Source organism: Schistocerca nitens, chromosome 6, assembly GCF_023898315.1.
Source record: "Schistocerca nitens isolate TAMUIC-IGC-003100 chromosome 6, iqSchNite1.1, whole genome shotgun sequence".
Lineage (NCBI taxonomy): Eukaryota > Metazoa > Arthropoda > Insecta > Orthoptera > Acrididae > Schistocerca > Schistocerca nitens.
Window position 1 is genome coordinate 36,623,264 of NC_064619.1, and position 21,285 is coordinate 36,644,548.

The 21,285-nt window shown below is 39.2% G+C and overlaps 1 long non-coding RNA gene across 2 annotated transcripts; it reads left to right on the forward strand.

Annotated features, from left to right (window-relative positions):
* Positions 1-490: 490 nt before the first annotated feature.
* On the forward strand, positions 491-18,696 carry LOC126263097 (uncharacterized). Of its 2 annotated transcripts, none has more exons than XR_007546833.1 (2): positions 491-640; positions 18,428-18,696. It is a non-coding gene; the product is annotated as an uncharacterized LOC126263097 (long non-coding RNA). The 2 variants fall into 2 exon arrangements; XR_007546832.1 differs by lacking the exon at positions 491-640 and adding an exon at positions 9,669-9,901.
* The last annotated feature ends 2,589 nt before the right edge of the window (positions 18,697-21,285 follow it).

Sequence of the window (21,285 nt, forward strand, 5' to 3'; positions counted from 1 at the left end):
TGATCATTTAATTATGTTGCGCAGTGTATTTCAAACAGAAGTCTTCGAAAGCCATTTTCTAACAGGTTTAAATGATTCCACATAGAAATTAAGTTTTCATTTAATTCACCTGCTACACCTCGAAATCGACTGTTAAATACTGTACATATATCTGATTTCTCAGTACAAAAATATATTTACTACATTTTTACGTTATACATTCTCGACCGTGCTCTGTTGGCCAGGCATTTCCTTAAGGACTGACAATATGGTTTTAAATTTATCGTGAAAAAGAGCTATTCTACTTGCATACGGCATGATTTTTACCATCCTAATTTAATTTTTAAGGACCTTAGAGTACTGTCTGTAATGGGCTACTGGAGCTCGCGTCTGACTATTTCTAACGTGTTTATTGTAATTCCCACTTGGTTCTACGTGATATCCTTACTTTTCAGAAGTAGCCTGAAACACGTATGTTGTGCGGCAGCGATGCTGAGACATTGTAGAATCTCTGACCAGAGCAGTTGCGCTCGACTCGCAGTAGCGAGCAGTCAGTCAGTCTGCAGTAGTCAGTCCGCAGTAGTGCTTGGAGTCGGTTGCTAGCAGTAGCGGAGAGCAGTCGGCGGGCGTCGGCACCGCAATGGTCGAGATACAGGATAAGGTATATTGTTAATCAGCCTCCCGCTCAACTAGCAATATTAATTAAGTGTAATTTTCTGTAAAAATCGCCCCCAATAATAATTTTGATTTTTTTTGAAAGCAATTTTTTTAACAAAAGTATCATTTGATTCCCTTGCATTTCCTTAAACAAAAAATTTCAGTTAACTTCAAAAAAAATTTAGTTATGGCGATACATCTATTGCAAGCTGTGCCGCAGAATAAGAGCAGAATTTTGACATGCAGTTTTAATAAGGTAAGAAATTTATTCTGAATTCGCACAGGGCAAACACCGACATTTCGGTTTAATTGACTTTTGATTATCACTGTAGTTTGATTGTCATGGGATTATCCTTCATTATTTTATGGGAACTTGTAATTGAGTCAGATAGCGAGCTTTCATTTAATTGTCTTTGCCATTAATATTCTTGTGGGGAGTTTATACTTAGCTATGGCACCATTTCTAATAAATATTGTTTTTAAAATTTCTGTGGGAGTTCACACTTAGCTGTGGGTCCATTACTAATAAATATGTTATATTTTTAGAATTTGCTGTGGGGAGGTTACACTTGGCGACACCCAGTCCAGGATCGTATTTCGTGTGAATCTTTTGAAAAACAGTCAGATATCTGCTCTTATTGTTTAGATATAATTATAATTTGGCGCAACGCTTTTATTAATTTGTAACTTTCTTTCCTCAGATCATCGGCAATTCGTTGCTCTGTTGAATTTGTGTGTTGTTTTGCATTGTAATTATTTCTTTTGTGAATATTTGTGTTTATTGTGAAAATGCCGCGAAAGACTGTGAATAGTGTATCGCGAGGTATTTTGAATGAAATTACCGATTTAAACAACGTGACTGATAGTAATTCGGACACGCAGTGTAATAATGACAATCCTGCGTGCACCGACAATCAATGCTTTTCAACCACTAACGATGATTTTTGTCTTAATGATGAACAAACGAACTCGGTTATGTCCTCTGTTGATTTGACGACAATCGATGACGAGGGACGCTCTGTTGTAATGAGCGCTGCCCAGCCTAATACACCCGGTCTGGAAAATTCAACTAACGCACAGACAAATTTTTCGAATGAAAATGATCAATGTACGGAAAGTACGCCGGATTTATTTAATTCCGAAATAGTGACCGACAGTGTAAATTCGACTGAGAAACCTTTGTGTGAATCTCAGAATAACCAAATGGTTACTGAAAATGAGACAATTCCAGATCCAGTATTAATTAACACAGAGAATAGAAATGCTAATTTTGGCTTGGAACAAATTATGGCATTTTTGCAACAAAGTTTCAGACAACAGAGTGAAAAACAAGACAAACTTAGTGAACAGGTCAGACAACAGAGTGAAAAACAAGACAAACTTAGTGAACAGGTCAGACAACAGAGTGAAAAATTAGACAACAATTCCAGACAGTTAAGTGAACAAATTAGAGCCGTTGCCGCGCAGTGCCATGACACTAAGGAACAGTTACGCGAGGAAATCGAGGCTTGTTCGCGAAAAAGTAGTGAAGAAATTAAGTCTGTTGCTCAGGAATTAAGGGAATTGCAAACAGCTGCAACAGAAACACTCAGAGACGAAATTAGCGGAGTCGCTAAACAATGCTCTGAAAAAGCTACACAATTACGCGACGAGTTTAAAGCAATGACAACAGAACTTTCGCGCACAATGGATGAAAAGATTGACGCGAAATTCGAACAACAGAACACTCAAATTAACGAACGTCTTAGTCTTCACATACAGAACAGTGATACGCGTTTCCGCAAATTTATTGATGATCAAAATAAAGTCAAACGTCAAGTCATGGAAACAATCACTGCACAGAGACAAGAAGACAAACGTAAGATGTTTGCGAAAGCAAAAACATACGTAGACAACAATATTGCTACAATGTCCGATAAAATTAATACCATCGAACAGTTGAACGCGGAATTACGCGATGAAATTTCTGATCTTAAATCAAAAACAGATACACATACAGCAGATATTCAGACAGTGACAGACAGATTTGAAGAATTAGAAATAACACAGGATTCCGATGTCGTCAAAGCTGACATTAAACAACTGAACGAAATTACACGTAAGTTGCAAAAACAGATTAATGCGTCCGATTCTAAAAACGATGATCAGGCAAAAATACTGACTGAAAAATGTGATGAATTGGCCAGTCGTATTGATGTGATCGAAAGTACTAATGACAACAAATCAGACGATACTTCACCGGTTTCATTTAACCAAACACCGGAATTTCAAAATCTACAGCAGACTATTAATGAGATAGATTCATCTAATAACACATTGCGTCGAAAACTGTCAAGTTTACAGCAAGAGGTAACAGAAATGAAAAACACTTCAGTTAATGACACATCACAGCAGACGCCACTTTTCGAACATTTGCCAGACTCGCGTAACGCGTGTAATTTGAGTAATCTACAGAGAGTACGGGACTTAGATTCAGAAATGACACAGAGAAACAGATTCTCACACAAACTTGAACGTATTCTTAAAATTAGTGACGAGAACGTAGATTATGAGCAATTTGCATTTGTAAGAAAATCTAAGGAATTTAATAATGACAGAGCACAGGTACACGATTTGAACTGGTTACGTCGATTTATTTTTATACTTTCACCATTATTACCTGTAATGCAGAAACGAGCTTTGAACCTGTTACGACAATTTGCTATTGTACTTTCATCAGTATTGCCTATAATGCAGAAATTGGAATTAGCAAGAATACAGCAATTTGTGTTTGAAATTTTACCACCATTGCCTGCAACGCAAAAACTAAAATTTATTTGCAGTGCGTAATAGACCTCAGGGGATTCATTACGCTTTAATGAATATGTGCCGTAGCGAGCATAGGGCCCCGAGCTGTAGTAGTGCTGTTTCATCTTTAGTTTTCTGCACTGCTGCCTTCTCTTCAACTATCCTTTATATCTATCAAAACAGCTCTTTAACTATTGCTCTACTTAGAATTAAGAAAAATGAGTAATGAGAACCCGATAAGACAAAATTTTTCCGAATGTGACAATTTTTAGTAGGCACTCCCGTAATGACCATTACCGCTGTAATTTTAATATCAAAAAAAAAATCGTAATCATCAGTATATGTAAAATTAGCAGTAACAGCAACCACATTTTTGGTAACAATAGACGTTTTCCACCACAACAGCATGAAAGTCAGCTGCTTAGTATGCGTAACCAACAATGGAATGCACAAGGTCAACCAGGCTTTAATGTTTCGCCGCGTGCACGTATAGTCCCAGCTACAATAAATAGTAACGCACAGCAGAGAAATAACTACGTACAGAAAACACAATATTTCGACTCGTATCGCAATGCGCCGTATAGAAGTGACTATTATGACAGACGTAAAATTAACGAGCACAATTTTCAGCGTACATTTCATTACAGTCGATCTTTTCAGCAGCAAGAATGTTAGCAACAACATATAATCATGAATGAAACAGACAATAGGTGTCATCTATAGCGCAACACGTCAGTAAGAAATAACAGAGCAGTTCAAATAGTCGATATGCCACAGCATCGTCCCGTAAATAATAACACGTACGACAGAATTTGACCAGACACAGTACAGGTAGCCTATTCCAGTAAAGTAAGCAATACTTATTGACACGCAGAATTTTGTTCACGAGAATGTTATTTGAAATATGCTTTGTTGAATGCTCCACTTTTATCGCACCCAGATCTTACCAGAAATTTTTCCATTGCCACCGACAGTTCCAACACAGCTTTAGGCGTACATATTTTTCAGGAAATTGAAGAAGATGGTTCTACAGTAATTAAAAACATCGCATTTGCAAGCCGCATTCTGTCACCTGCTGAACGAAATTATTCCGTCACAGAATTGGAAACGTTATGTGTTGTTTGGGCTTTTACGAGATTTCGGCACTTTCTTTATGGCAGACATACCACCGTTTACACAGATCACAGAGCTATTCAATTTTGACTTTCAGCTAAATTCACTCACGACAGGTTAAGTAGATGGAAACTTTATTTGCAGGAATTTAATTTTACGATTGTTCACATTCCCGGCACACAAAATGTTATAGCAGACGCACTTTCGCGTTCTCTCAGCAACAATCAGCAAGACGTAACAACCAACTTCTGCAAAGCAAATTTCAGCGTCATGTACATTCAACAAGTTGCATTTGAAAATTTTATTTCATCATCATTACAGGACATAGCACGAGAGCAAAGCAAAGACAATGTGTGGAAAGAAATTAAACACCTTTGGCAAGATAAGAATAATGTTACGATTAGAAACCACTACACTGTACGCAATGACATTCTGTTTCGCCGCTCTCATCCAGACAGTAACAATTGGTTATTATGCATTCCTGACGAACTGGTTAACAAATTAATCTGGTACACTCATTTAAGCTACGCACATTATGGAGCAAGAAAATGTTTTCTGATACTGAGACAGAACTGTTATTTTGCCAGCATGGAAAAACGTATACGACGAGTTTTAGCGTCATGTAAAATTTGCCAGAAAGCTAAGTCTGACACCACTTCACACATTCCTCCATTATATCCCATTGTACCTGTTAAATTAAGACATATGGCCGCAGTAGACATTTTTGGTCCAATTCCGAGAACTAACAGAGGTTTTTGCTACATCTTTGTCGCTGTTGAACTCACTTCAAAATTTGTTACTTTCACTCCGTTACGCAAAGCTACTGCTAAAACTGTTTCGAAAGCATTTGTAAAGCATTTCTTATTTCATGTAGGACATGTGATGAAAGTAATTTCTGACAATGGATCACAATTTCGTTCTGCTATATGGACACGCATGTTACGAGCTAGAAACATTTCTCCGATTTATATATCCAAGTACCACGCCTCTTCGAACCCTTGTGAACGACTAATGAAAGAAATTGGTAAACTGTGTAGAATATACTGCCACAAAAGACATGTTAATTGGGACACACACGTACACTCATTTCAAGATGTAATTAATTCCATTCCAAATGAATCCACTATGCTACCTCCGTCTGTTATACTGAAAAACGTTGAACCACCAAACAAAATCAAAGAATTAGTAACATTTCCTACATCTCGTCGATTACGACACCACGAAATAATTGACATTGCGCTGAACAACATCAAACGTGCCGCAGAGCGCCGGAGAAGACAGCAAAAACAGGTTTGTAGACACCGAGATTTTCACGTTGGACAGAAGATATTAGTACGTACACACTATTTATCCAGCAAATTAAAAGGTAAGTGCAGTAAATTTGAACTTCTATACGCAGGTCCATATCGGATTCGCAGCATTCCTCACCCCAATGTTGTACACGTCGAAACTCTGAGAACCAGAAAATCGAAAGGCAACCATCATGTGTCAAACATTAAACCCTTTATCGAATGAAACCACTTTACGATGTAACATGCTATGAGGCCGTTTACACATTTTATGACCACTTATGCAATTATATTCACATGACTAATTACTGATGATTATCGTATTTTTCTTGGCAAGTGCCCGGCAAGGTAAGGTTAGCAGGTCGCTCTTCTTGTCGTTACACACTAGACCGTGCATTTTTTCAGATGAACTTACGCATTTTATGAATAATTATGCAATTCTCTATAATGACGCATTAATTTTATCAAATTCTCTCTCCATTGAAGTCTTTAATTATCGCATCTATTAACTACACTACATATAAGCTGAACACAACGAATGTCACATTTTTGTCTTTCTTATGTAGGTACGATTGTTTTCATGTTTTGTTTGTATGCACTGTGAACTAGTTAAGGTATAACACACACCATTTGACTTTGACATTTTGCCTTGTGATATCTCAACATCGTGACTGTTTTACATTTTCCTTTTTTGCTGCTGCATTACGATATTCTCTGTACACTTTTTGCCTTTAAACACTGTCTGTGTTTTGAGATATTACGTTTTCTGTCATGTTATGCTGTATGCTTAATTGTGTCACCATTAACCAGTCATTATTTAATGGGTATATGATTTAAATGCAAAACATTAATCTTTGTTCATCAATTTCAGAAATAAATGATGCGTAAAGGAAATGAATTAAACAGAAATGGGAATTTCACCTACGGAATAAACGAAAGAAGATGCAATAAGCTAATGAGGACGAGTAAATGGATCAGAATTAACAAGCATTAACCAGAATATATTATACACATCGCAGAATAGCAGTCTTAACTAATTTTTTCTTTCAGAATACAAAGCGATTGATGCAAGCTGTCAGACAGAACTACACATCTTAGTTTTAAGTGATGAAATATGCTAGGGATTAGGAATAGTTGTGTGATGAATAATGAAATGATTTTTGCAGATGATAATGAATGCTGATAATGAACAATGATGAAGAATATGGTACTATGAATAATGAAGTTTTTGTTTACAGGTGATGATAATGATGGAGTTATGATGATATGAATAATGAAGTTTTTCTTTACAGATGAGGATAATGTTGAAGTTATGTATTTATGCTATGTAGTTATTTAAGTATTTGTTGCAGTTTGCTTTGACAGCAGGTGTTATATTGCATAGTAGGATGACTGAAGATTTTGGAAAGGACAGCTATGGAACACATTTTTTATACACATTTCACTACCTGTTAATTCGAAGTTCACTACTTTTCAGCATAGTCTGCATTTCTTCTTTCAGCTCAATAATCCATTTTGTATTTTTCTTTCAGGAGAAGCTTTTTATGATACTTACTAAACTTGTTACTTATTATACCTGTTCTAGTACTTGCATTTTTCTTACCCACTTGTGTCTATCATTTATAAATGTGATAACCTTGCTACAGCTGACTCATGACGAATGACGTTACACAATCTTTTCATTTATAGGAACAACCTAGAAGCAATTTTTTCTCTTATTTCTTCTTGCTTTCCCTTATAATTACCCAAAGCAATGCATTGCTAGCAGAAAAAACAAAATGTATTAACAGTCCCAGATAATGTCACTAGTTTATGATAATTCTGAATAACACTGATCAGCTCTGAATAGTATGTCACTTGAATAATGACTTCTTAATGATACCTAAACATAATTGCCACTATCTATTGTAATGAGAGTACTTATTATGCCCATGCTTATTAATGCTACTAATGTTTTGTACTATTCAATACTTGCTGGCCACTGAGTGCCCATAATTAATGTAACTTATAATGCCCATGCTTATTAATGCTATGACTGTAATTAACTGATTTTTCTAATAATGATTTCTTAATGATATGAATAATACTGAATGATGAATAATGTTTTATACTATTCAATACTTGCTGGCCACTGAGTGCCCATAATTAATGTAATTACTTATTATGCCCATGATTATTAAGGCTATGACTGTAATTAACTGATTTTTAATAATGATTTCTTAATGATATGAAGAATACTGAATGATGAATAATGTTTTATACTATTCAATACTTGCTGGCCACTGAGTGCCAATAATTAATGTAACTTAACGTTTTGTTAGTGTTTTCAATGATGACTTCCCATATTAATACTGAATGATGATAAATATTTTGTACTAATCGAAAGTTGCTAGGCCACTGAGTGTTAATAGTTACTTGTAAATATGTCATTTGAATGAGGAAAAATGTTTTGTAATACTCAATACTTGATGGCGATTGATTACCACTCTTGTCTTTAAATTAATTAATGAACATTTTTCTGTAATACTACATTCATGGTACAGAAATGTTCAATGACTAGAGTATGGATACCGCAAACTACTTATGTAATCACTAATCAAGACTTGTGTTAGTTAATGTCCTTCACCTTCTGACCTAACTACCTGAAATTATTGTAACATCCATTTGTCTTGTCCATCCTCATTATCATGGAGCACTATATTTGGTTTTTGCACTAATTCTACGTTGGTGTGCCGCCTCTTAAAAGCGTGGTGTTGACACGACATGCTGTCCACCACTGTAGGCGAAGAAACTACTTATGTAATCACTAATCAAGACTTTGTTATGGAGCACAGTGTGCCGCCTCTTAAGAGCGTGGTGTTGACACGACATGCTGTCCACCACCGTAACCGATGAAGACGTTATTCTGGTCCCACTGTTTGGTGTACCTGGTATACTGCCAAATGATAGCATGGAATACTACTACGACGTTTCAGTGTCGTGATACGCTGATAAATACTTCTGGGAACGGAACTGCAGATTGTATCACTTAGTTGTGATTCTGTGGAAAGATATGGACTTTCAGTGCAGCTATGTGCAAACTAAAGTGCTACAACCATGATGCAATCCTTCCTTTCCTATCCTAATAGTGAAAATCATTTTTTACTAACATCATTTATGTTCATGGCATATACATTTTTTCTCGATTTGTTGAACTCTAGTGCGAGTACACTTGTGTCACTTGTCGACATGATTTTTGCCATTTGTTGTCAAAATACTAAAGACATTTTCGATTTGTTTTGAAGTGCAGTATGTGTGCACTCTTGTCATCTATATTGTATATACTTTTTGTGATTTGATGATTTTTTCTACTCTTGCGTTTATTTGTTATAAAAATGTTCAAAAGTTTTCAGTGCATGTGCACTTATGTGAATATGTTTTCAACTGAACTACAGTGCCTGTGCACTCTTCTCAATTTTCGATATGATTTGTGTTCATTCTGTATACCTTTTATGATTTATGTCATTTGTTACTCTTGTATATACATTTCGTCTTTTACTGATATGTTCTCCACTGCAGTGCATGTGCACTCATGACACTTGTCAACATGATTTTTTTTTTTTTTTGCCTGTTATGAAACTGCTAAAGAATTTTTCAGTGTGTGTGCATTTTATTATCTGTCAAATAATTTGTATATACATTTTTCCTGATTTGTTTTGTACTTATATTTTGTCTTGTCTGTAATGTTTTGTAATTGGTGCATGCGCACAACATTTAATTCATGAGATACATCTAAATATTTTGTAAATGTTAATTAATTAAAAGAAAAATTTGTTACGATGGCAAGTCCAAATGACTCACCATCGCTGCCAAATTTTTGCCCCCCCAGTGGAGGGTTATGAAACACGTATGTTGTGCGGCAGCGATGCTGAGACATTGTAGAATCTCTGACCAGAGCAGTTGCGCTCGACTCGCAGTAGCGAGCAGTCAGTCAGTCTGCAGTAGTCAGTCCGCAGTAGTGCTTGGAGTCGGTTGCTAGCAGTAGCGGAGAGCAGTCGGCGGGCGTCGGCACCGCAATGGTCGAGATACAGGATAAGGTATATTGTTAATCAGCCTCCCGCTCAACTAGCAATATTAATTAAGTGTAATTTTCTGTAAAAATCGCCCCCAATAATAATTTTGATTTTTTTTGAAAGCAATTTTTTTAACAAAAGTATCATTTGATTCCCTTGCATTTCCTTAAACAAAAAATTTCAGTTAACTTCAAAAAAAATTTAGTTATGGCGATACATCTATTGCAAGCTGTGCCGCAGAATAAGAGCAGAATTTTGACATGCAGTTTTAATAAGGTAAGAAATTTATTCTGAATTCGCACAGGGCAAACACCGACATTTCGGTTTAATTGACTTTTGATTATCACTGTAGTTTGATTGTCATGGGATTATCCTTCATTATTTTATGGGAACTTGTAATTGAGTCAGATAGCGAGCTTTCATTTAATTGTCTTTGCCATTAATATTCTTGTGGGGAGTTTATACTTAGCTATGGCACCATTTCTAATAAATATTGTTTTTAAAATTTCTGTGGGAGTTCACACTTAGCTGTGGGTCCATTACTAATAAATATGTTATATTTTTAGAATTTGCTGTGGGGAGGTTACAAGCCTCAATGGCAACGTCTGCCCTTTAGCGCGTATCTTGACTAGTTGCACTGCCTGATTGACTGAATGAATGAATGAATGAATCTGTTCCATACCATAGCGCCATAGCTGGTCTCTTCTGACAATTGGCAATACCGGGGCACGTGTCGGGTGCAGACGATAAGTCTGTTACTGACTCCTTTGAAGAAATTATACACAAGGAACACTATAACACCGATGTAACACTGGGTACTTTTCTTTTCCACAACTCATAAATAGTATTATGAGAGCAATATACACTACTGCCTATTAAAATTGCTACACCACGAAGATGACGTGCTACAGACGCCAAATTTAACCGACAGGAAGAAGATGCTGTGATATGCAAATGTGTAGCTTTTCAGAGCATTCACACAAAGATGGCGCCGGTGGCGACACCTACAACGTGCTGACATGAGGAAAGTTTCCAACCGATTTCTCATACACAAACAGCAGTTAACCGGCGTTGCCTGGTGAAACGTTGTTGTGATGCCTCGTGTAAGGAGGAGAAATGCGTACCATCACGTTTCCGACTTTGATAAAGGTCCGATTGTAGCCTATCGTGATTGCGGTTTATCGTATCGCAACATTGCTGCTCGCGTTGGTCGAGAACCAATGACTGTTAGCAGAATATGGAATCGGTAGGTTCAGGAGGGTAATACGGAACGCCGTGCTGAATCCCAACGGCCTCGTATCACTAGCAGTCGAGATGACAGGCATCTTATTCGCATGGCTGTAACGGATCGTGCAGCCACGTCTCGATCCCTGAGTCAAGAGATGGGGACGTTTGCAAGACAACAACCATCTGCACGAACAGTTCGACGGCGTTTGCAGCAGCATGGACTATCAGCTCGGAGACCATGACTGCGGTTACCCTTGACGCTGCATCACTGACAGGAGCTCCTGCGATGGTGTACTCAACGACGAACCTGGGTGCACGAATGGCAAAACGTCATTTTTGCGGATGAATCCAGGTTCTGTTTACAGCATCATGATGGTCGCATCCGTGTTTGGCGAAATCGCTGTGAACGCACATTGGAAGCGTGTATTCGTCATCGCCATACTGGCGTATCACCCGGCGTGATGGTATGGGGTGCCATTGGTTACATGTCTCGGTCACCTCTTGTTCGCATTGACGGCACTTTGAACAGTGGACGTTACATTTCAGATGTGTTACGACCCGTAGCTCTATCCTTCACTAGATCCCTGCGAAACCCTACATTTCAGCAGGACAATGCACGACCGCACGTTGCAGGTCCTGTATGGGGCTTTCTGGGTGCAGAAAATGTTCGACTGCTGCCCTGGCCAGCACATTCTCCAGATCTCTCACCAACTGAAAACGTCTGGTCAATGGTGGCCGAGCAACTGGCTCGTCACAATACGCCAGTCACTACTCTTGATGAACTGTGGTATCGTGTTGAAACTGCATGGGCAGCTGTACCTGTACACGCCATCCAAGCTCTGTTTGACTCAATGCCCAGGCGTATCAAGGCCGTTATTACGGCCAGAGGTGGTTGTTCTGGGTACTGATTTCTCAGGATCTACGCACCCAAATTGCGTGAAAATGTAATCACATGTCAGTTCTACTATATTTGTCCAATCATCTGCATTTCTTCTTGGTGTAGCAATTTTAATGCTCAGTAGTGTAACTTTATGCAGCAGCAGAATACGTTTGTTGTGAAAATTACAAATTCTACACATGGAAAACCATTCGTAACTAGCAGATAAATGTATGCATAATGCTGGATCTGGGATGCTAACTAGCTGACACTAAATAAATAAGAGATCTTTATTTTTCTTTAGATTTCGGTGATCTCAATGATCTACATCTACATACGTACTCCGCAATCCACAATACGGTGCGTACCACAACTAGCATCTTCTCTCCCTGTTACACTCCCAAACAGAACGAGGGAAAAATGACTGCCTATATGCCTCTGTACGAGCTCTAATCTCTCTTATCGTATCTAACATGGTGCTACTAACATTGCTAGGATTATCACTTTTTCACATTTTTGACACTTCTGAACCATGCGTTAGAACTCGGAGTTACATTGCTGTCCATCGTAAAGAGGTACCAGATTTTAGGCCCGATTCACATCTCATTAAGTGTTCGAATGTGCCGTGGTACGGCGTATCCATTACGGACACAGTTAAAAGATGAAAATGAGCATCGGCGCACTCGCGTGTGTGTCAAGTTACAGATGACGACGAGTACAGCTAAGCTTAGTCACTGTCACGGGGCACCAGACCTTGACCTATTAGATTTTGCGAGTGCGTGGATTATGCTGCGGAACTTGCCACTTTCCTAGTTCACACTTAACCAGAACAGTGCGACGAACACTACAACCAGCGTGGTTGGAAAACACTGCAGGAAACGCCTGTTTGCGAAGAGAGTAAAAGAAATGTTACGCAGCCCAGTACACCTAACGCCCAGTTTCCAATATTGTATAGTTTTTGAAGGAGAAGATGTTTTTCTCGAAGAATCAGCTTGGGTTCAGTACATATCATTCGCGCGAAACATTACACGTTTTATTCACACACTATATTCCGCAAATAGTAGGTGCAGGCGAACCGTTCGATACCGTGTTTCTAGATTTCCAAAGTGTCTTTGACAATCTACTATAATTTCCACTGATGTACCGAGTATCTTCGCAAACATACGATTGCCTCCAAGAGTTTTTGGCTATCGGAACCCTCAGTGCTAAACTGGACGACATATGTAAGACAGGAACTGAAGTAACGTTACGACTGTTCTAAGAAATCGTGAGCGCACCTCGGCCTAGGTAAATACGTTTGTATGTAAATTATTGAGAACTGCTTCAATATTTGGAATCGTTGTGAATTAGGCTGCAGAGCAAAAATCTACGAAATTCAGAAATTTTGGAAATTTGTGTGGAAGGTCTTATGGGACCAAAATGCTGAGGTCATCGGTCGCTAAGCCTACACACTACTTAATTTAACTTAAACTAACTTACGCTATGGACAACACACACACCGATGCCCGAGGGAGGACTCAAACCTCCGACGGGGGGGGGGGGGGGGGGGGGGGGGAGCCGCCCTAGATCGTTAATGGGTTGATGGGTTGGTGGGGTACTCACACAAAAGGGTAACAGAGACGCTCAGAGAACTTAAATGGGAATCCTGTTGGGTAAATATAGAGAATCGGTGTTCCAGGAACGCGGTGCAACAATTATACGGCCTCATCATTTATCTCGGATGGGTATTGTAGTGTACAGGGAGGCATACTGACCACCAGATCTTTGAGCGCGGTACACCCATTGGTCAACGTTATTGTGAGACTGTACTCCTTTCCTATGCGCTTCAACAGTACGTTGAAACGATTGTCGGCATTCGTGTGCTGTCATAAGATGAGCGTGTCCCATCTGTTAACACGTGACTGGTACGTTCAAAGACGGCGTATGGGTCCCTGAATCAAGGGAAACTGCTTACACTTCATGGTTGACGATTTCTACTGTCGTATGTTTCCATGTTGTAGCAATCGTACATTCTCCTCCCACACTTCAGAGCTGGGAATAAATGTTCCGTCCCTGTGTTCTGGCGGATGTGTACACGCGACGTGTTTAGACACTTGTCTTCAGCTTACGCCAGCTGTCTACACGGATTGTCACTAGCCTAAAGTACACACACACACACACACACACACATACACACAGACGCACGCACGCACGCACGCACGCACGTACCACCTGATGCTCAAACTGCTTATAGCTCGTTTCCGCTTCCCTCTGCCCATTCCTCACTCTTTTTCCAATGTAATACATCATGGATGTAAAATAGTAACAAAAGTTATCTAAAGAAACAATGACACAACTAGTAGAAGCCAGCACAGGAGAAGATCAGTCGAGTTTTGGAGAAATGTAGGAAGAAGCGGGGCAGTACTGATCCTACGACTTAAATTAGAATATAAATTGAGAAAAGACAAGCCCACATTCATAGCGTTTGTAAATTCAGAGGAAGCTTTTGATCTTGTTGACTGGAATATACTCTTGGGATTCTGCAGTTATCGGGCATGAAATACTGGGAGCGAAAGGTTATCTACAGTTTGTAAACAAACTGCAGGAAACAGAGGCAGCCGCGGAAAAGACTCAAGGTTGTAGCCCATGCCCCGAAAATCACAGGAACACTCGACTCGTTGTTGAACAATGGCTAACAATCTGTAATTTCTAGCATGTCTAACCTGTACCTCAAGAGGCGAAGAATGCAGGAGTACTAGACCAGCCAGTATGACACGCTAATTAAGCATACTAGGAGAATTGTCGGAAGGACAGACTCAGCATACAGGAAAGTCAAAACAACCTTTGGTGACATTAAAAGCAACGGTGGTAACATTAAGAGTGCAACGGGAATTCCACTGATAAATACAGAGGAGAGAGCAGATAGGTGGAAAGAATACATCGAAAGCCTCTATGAGGGTGAAGATTTGTCTGATGTGATAGAAGAAGAAACAGGAGTCGATTTAGAAGAGATAGGGGATCCAGTATTAGAATCGGAATTTAAAAGAGCTTTGGAGGACTTACGGTCAAATAAGGCAGAAGGGATAGATAACATTCCATAAGAATTTATAAAATCATTGGGGGAAGTGGCAACAAAACGACTATTCGCGTTGGTGTGTAGAATATATGAGTTTGGCGATATACCATCTGACTTTCGGAAAAGCATCATCCACACAATTCCGAAGACGGCAAGAGCTGACAAGTGCGAGAATTATCGCACAATCAGCTTAACAGCTCATGCATCGAAGCTGCTTACAAGAATAATATACACAAGAATGGAAAAGAAAATTGAGAATGCGCTAGGTGACGATCAGTTTGGCTTTAGGAAAAGTAAAGGGACGAGAGAGGCAATTCTGACGTTACGGCTAATAATGGAAGCAAGGCTAAAGAAAAATCAAGACACTTTCATAGGATTTGTCGACCTGGAAAAAGCGTTCGACAATATAAAATGGTGCAAGCTGTTCGAGATTCTGAAAAAAGTAGGGGTAAGCTATAGGGAGAGACGGGTCATATACAATATGTACAACAACCAAGAGGGAATAATGAGAGTGGACGATCAAGAACGAAGTGCTCGTATTAAGAAGGGTGTAAGACAAGGCTGTAGCCTTTCGCCCCTACTCTTCAATCTGTACATCGAGGAAGCAATGATGGAAATAAACGAAAGGTTCAGGAGTGGAATTAAAATACAAGGTAAAAGGATGTCAATGATACAATTCGCTGATGACATTGCTATCCTGAGTGAAAGTGAAGAAGAATTAAATGATCTGCTGAACGGAATGAACAGTCTAATGAGTACACAGTATGGTTTGAGAGTAAATCGGAGAAAGACGAAGGTAATGAGAAGTAGTAGAAATGAGAACAGCGAGAAACTTAACATCAGGATTGATGGTCACGAAGTCAATGAAGTTAAAGAATTCTGCTACCTAGGCAGTAAAATAACCAATGACGGACGGAGCAAGGAGGACATCAAAAGCAGACTCGCTATGGCAAAAAAGGCATTTCTGGCCAAGAGAAGTCTACTAATATCAAATACCGGCATAATTTGAGGAAGAAATTTCTGAGGATGTACGTCTGGAGTACAGCATTGTATGGTAGTGAAACATGGACTGTGGGAAAACCGGAACAGAAGAGAAGCATTTGAGATGTGGTGCTATAGACGAATGTTGAAAATTAGGTGAACTGATAAGGTAAGGAATGAGGAGGTTCTACGCAGAATCGGAGAGGAAAGGAATATGTGGAAAACACTGATAAGGAGAAGGGACAGGATGATAGGACATCTGCTAACACATGAGGGAATGACTTCCATGGTACTAGAGGGAGCTGCAGAGGGCAAAAACTGTAGAGGAAGACAGAGGTTGGAATACGTCAAGCAGATAATTGAGGACGTAGGTTGCAAGTGCTACTCTGAGATGAAGAGGTTATCACAGGAAAGGAATTCGTGGCGGGCCGCATCAAAACAGTCAGTAGACTGATGACAAAAAAAAAGGAGAATTTAAGATTCGAATGATGCACTGACGACGTCGAGATATGAAAATACACCGGAGCTTACCATTATCAGGATCATGCGATGTATCCTAACGTGTATTGGCAAGTATTTTCAGGTCCCGTGAAAGTAGACGCGTATTAAACAAAGGTACGACTTCCGTGCATATCGCATTTATCTTTCAAATCTGATAGCTCTATGTAGCGTCTAGTGGTGTAGGTTTACGGCTCTTATTCAACATTTAAGGCTATTTACCTTACTGTGGCCAACGAATAAGATAAACGAAGTTTTGGATACTGTGCTTGTGTGTTTATATATCCCTCCGAAAGACAGCAATGGACGCCACTGACGTCCTGAGTTTAGTATGATTGAAAAGTGTAGTATATTGTGGCGCACGCACACAAACACACATACACACACGCACTCACACATACGCACACAAACACACATACACACACGCACTCACACACGCTGACAAACACACACACAACATATGTGAAGTACATAGTGTCTCTAGATGCACTAATACTATGAGGGTACAAAAGTTTTGCTGAATTAAATTCGCGATTTTTCCCATAAATGTCACGGGTGCGAAGTTTTCTGTACCCTCTTCGGCAAATGAGCAAGCCTGTCGATAGTTGATTCTATGTTGAAGACTAAACTTTTTTTAATAATATACAGGTACTATATACAGGGAGCTCAAAAAAATGTCGAATACTTTGAGAAGCTAACTCATCGAAACAAGAAAACTAAGTCCATTAAAAATGGGTCGGAAATGTATACTTTATAATTCCAACAAACAAGGATCTAGAAATGAACAGTTTCTGCGATAAACACGTGTTTATAGGAGGTGTTCAATGTGGCGTCCATTGATGACAATGCACCCCTCTGCCATCCGGCGTAAGAAATGACGCACTCTTTAAGTATACGCGATTGTCCTTGTACGTGCTGGCACGCATTGAAGTCGCGACCCTGTAGTGTCCGCACATCTTTGATTGGCGTGGCGTAGACCAATTCCTTAAAGTATCCCCATAATAAAAAAGTCTAGGGGATTGAGGTCTGCCGGCCGAAGTGGCCGTGCGGTTAAAGGCGCTGCAGTCTGGAACCGCAAGACCGCTACGGTTGCAGGTTCGAATCCTGCCTCGGGCATGGATGTTTGTGATGTCCTTAGGTTAGTTAGGTTTAACTAGTTCTAAGTTCTAGGGGACTGATGTCCCATAGTGCTCAGAGCCATTTGAACCATTTTTGAACCCAGATTAGTCTAGCGCAATATTCGTTTCTTATATATGTATTAACAGGGACAGTAGAACACGAAGCATAACCAGTGCTCCAGCACTACCTTCGTCCGCACTGTTTGCTATCGCCAAGCATGCAGCGCTACCGAGCGAGGTGGCGCTGTGGTCAGCATACTGGATCCCGCGTCCAGCCACCTTGATTAAGGTTTTCCGTGATTTCCCCTAAATCGATCCAGGCAAATGCCGGGATGGTTCCTTGAAAGGGCACGGCCGACTTCCTTCCCCATCCTTCCGTAACCCGATGAGACGGATGACCTCGCAGTCTGGTCTCTTCCCCCAAACAACCCAACCCAACCTGTGCAGCGCTGCTCAATCGCTGCTGGACTGGTGTTTATTCATCTTGTTTTACTATCCCTGTTAATATCCATCGATAAAAAATATTGCGCTAGACTATTGTGGGATAGCTCTATCGAATGTGCATAGAAAATTTTGATTTAAAAATCATTTGTTTGTAATGGGAAACAAGCCGATGCTTTTCGTTGAGGCTGGGCGTCGAAAGAAAGACGTGAAGACTTCTGTTTGTCTGGGCTGACTTCAGCTACACAGTAAAAAAACTAAATTGCAAATACCTGCCGAAACACCAGAATAAATGTCCCTGACGACTCTCAGGAGTGCTAATATTTGTTTTGTGTTGTGCTGTTTGTTTGAAGCACTTCTTCGGCGACTCGCGGCGGCTGGTGTTCCCTAGCAGATGCCTGCAAGCCACATCAAATGCCGCACTCAGCTTCCAACACTGCACGGACTGCTTCAGAGGTCGTCGGAATAGACGACGACAAAAGAGTCGTCAACGAAGAAGCAAGACAAGAATGAATGTGTATAAACGGTTCTGTAAGATGTCTTCACTTCGATTCAGTGTATGTTTCCACTCAAAACGCATGTCTGTAGTTTGTTACGAAATAAATGTTCACTGTTATACGTACTAGTTGAAAGTTATTTAAATCAGGATCAAAACCACAGCAAGATTTTTTACGATTTTGCCACCCAGAACACGCTTAATACATATCCACTTCCATTCTTGAGATGAGCGTAACGTCACTCTTTGAGCGTGCAGTGAGCGATACTTTCTTTGCTATTTATTCATTTGTCCTTCGGCAATATGACATAAGACTGGGACGGGAAAGGCTGAAGCCGGAAGTCGTAATGACGAGACGACTTGACTATACTCTATTTGTTACTATAGTTAATTTAGACTAAAAGCTATTTTGCTGCTGTATGTTTTAAGTGACAAATTTATTCTCAACCTAAATGTTGGTTTGAACATAACAGTGTGTAGGCTCCCTTAGGCGATTTTTACGGACAGTGCGTGTGCAATGCATATAAGAAACGTGAATAAAATAAAACAAACAAGACTAAAAACGCATTTATGAAGAACTGTACAGTTAATATTTACAGAAAACTGTAACGTAAATACTCTGATGAGAAAAAGACCTTATCGCTGATAATATTGCAGTAAAAAATATATTGAAATAAAGTATTTATATTTTTATGTAACTATATACAAGATGGACAAAACAAATCGATCTTCTTGTGCTTCCTTTGTTATACGGAGATTGTGTGTAGCGCTTAACAGTTGCATATGTTATTATTGTTTTCTCTTCTAGACGATGTTAAGGCGTGTATGTAAATTATTGCTTAAAATACACGTATAAAAACAGCTCATGTTATTATTTCAAGATAATGCAAGCACCTCATCTTAATGTTTCACTTGAAGAGAGAGATTAATTATTATTCTTCAGCTGCTACGACGCCCAAAAGCCGTTATCGCTAACTGGCAACAATTGGCCGCCATGACGCGACAGATTTAAATATTATGTTATTTTGCAATTTTCATTTTTAGCAGACGCTACGAAATCATTTCAAATCCTTATTTAATTTGAGTTTGAGTATTTCGCTAATTCAGATTTGCGAGACGTCAGATATTTTCAGCGATATCATGTGGGGCAGGTATGTGAATTCTGGCGTGGACTTTATTTCGTGAAATTATAAATTTTTAGGGAGCCTGGCGCTCATCTAAAATAAAATCAAACATTTATTTGGCCTCCTACAAAGTATTTAGCTTATAATCTTCTTACCTACGCAATGAAAATAATTAATGTTAAATTCTCATCGTACGTAGTTAAAAGTAAGGAAACATCATAAACGTCGCCCAGTAACGTTGGTGCATGAGAAAATAATAGTAGTCATGTACATACATGTACATTTCTTAATTGTGCATGTATATTTATACAAGACAAATTTTTATTTCATGTATAAACGTTACGAACGTGTGTACCAGAGAAGAACCTTGACAGGCCCTGAGAGGACGGAGAAACATATACAAACAGAAAAGTGGAAAGGTAAGGACCACTATGCATCAATTCTTGCTGCATAGGCTTGGTATCATCAAAGTACAGGAGAGTAGATCGTACGTGATACGTAGTGGAGAAGAAAATAGTTTGTATTTGTGAAAACAATCGTTAAGCAAGTGATAGCACTGTGAGTTTAGAGATTTTAACCAATTTTTTAGAAAGCACGGTATGCTACTGTAGATCAGAACCAGTATTTGTAGTAAGTAGATATACTGTAAAGCAGTAGCCAGTGAAAGTGTATACTGTTAAAGCGTGTGACGCAATTTGTATGAATTTGTTGTTAATATGGGTAAAGTTGGTCGAGTTATGGAGCCACAACAGAATCAGGATATAAAATATTCAGGATAATGTTCCGTTAATAAGCGATATTGATCGTGGTACGGAGTTGGTAGACGTTACTAGTAACCATAGGAATGGTAACGGTGATAAGCTATTTTCGGGTGAATCAACAAGATCTAGTCAGTACATAGAAGTACCAGAACAGTTAACCGCTACAAGGGCAAGTAGCGGTATCACAATGAATAGATTTACGACGACGCCAGTATGTTCGCCGATACCCGACCCGTTCGTAGAATTCCTCAGGAAGTTAGAAGAAAGGGACACGTTACAAGAAGAAAAAACGAAAGAAAGGGACAGGTTACGGGAAGAAGAAATGAAAGAAAAGGATAGGATCATGGAGGAACGAAATAACCAGCTAAACAAATAAGGAAACAAGTCGAAGAAAGAGACAAAGCATTAATACAGCGCATGAATGAACAGTTCGAAAAAGTACAGTCGGAGATAAATGAAATGAAGAGGGCATACACCGAATTGCCGAACATAGTCAGCAACATGGTACAAGATGTGCAAACGTTGCAAACGGCATATACCATTATAAAACTTTATCAACAAAGATACAGTAATTAAAGAATGTGATTCTGAGCTAAGTAACATATTAAGCTATCTGTGTAACCAGTCGTTTATCAGTGGAATATTTCCTGAGTGGCTGAAATATGCTGAAGTTAAGCCACTGTTTAAGAAGGGAGATAAATAAATAGCATCAAATTTCCGTCCAATTTCACTGTTGCCAGCATTCTCAAAAATTTTCGAAAATGTAACGTACAGTCGTCTTTATAACCATCTTATCTCAAATAACATACTGTCAAAGTCATAGTTTGGAT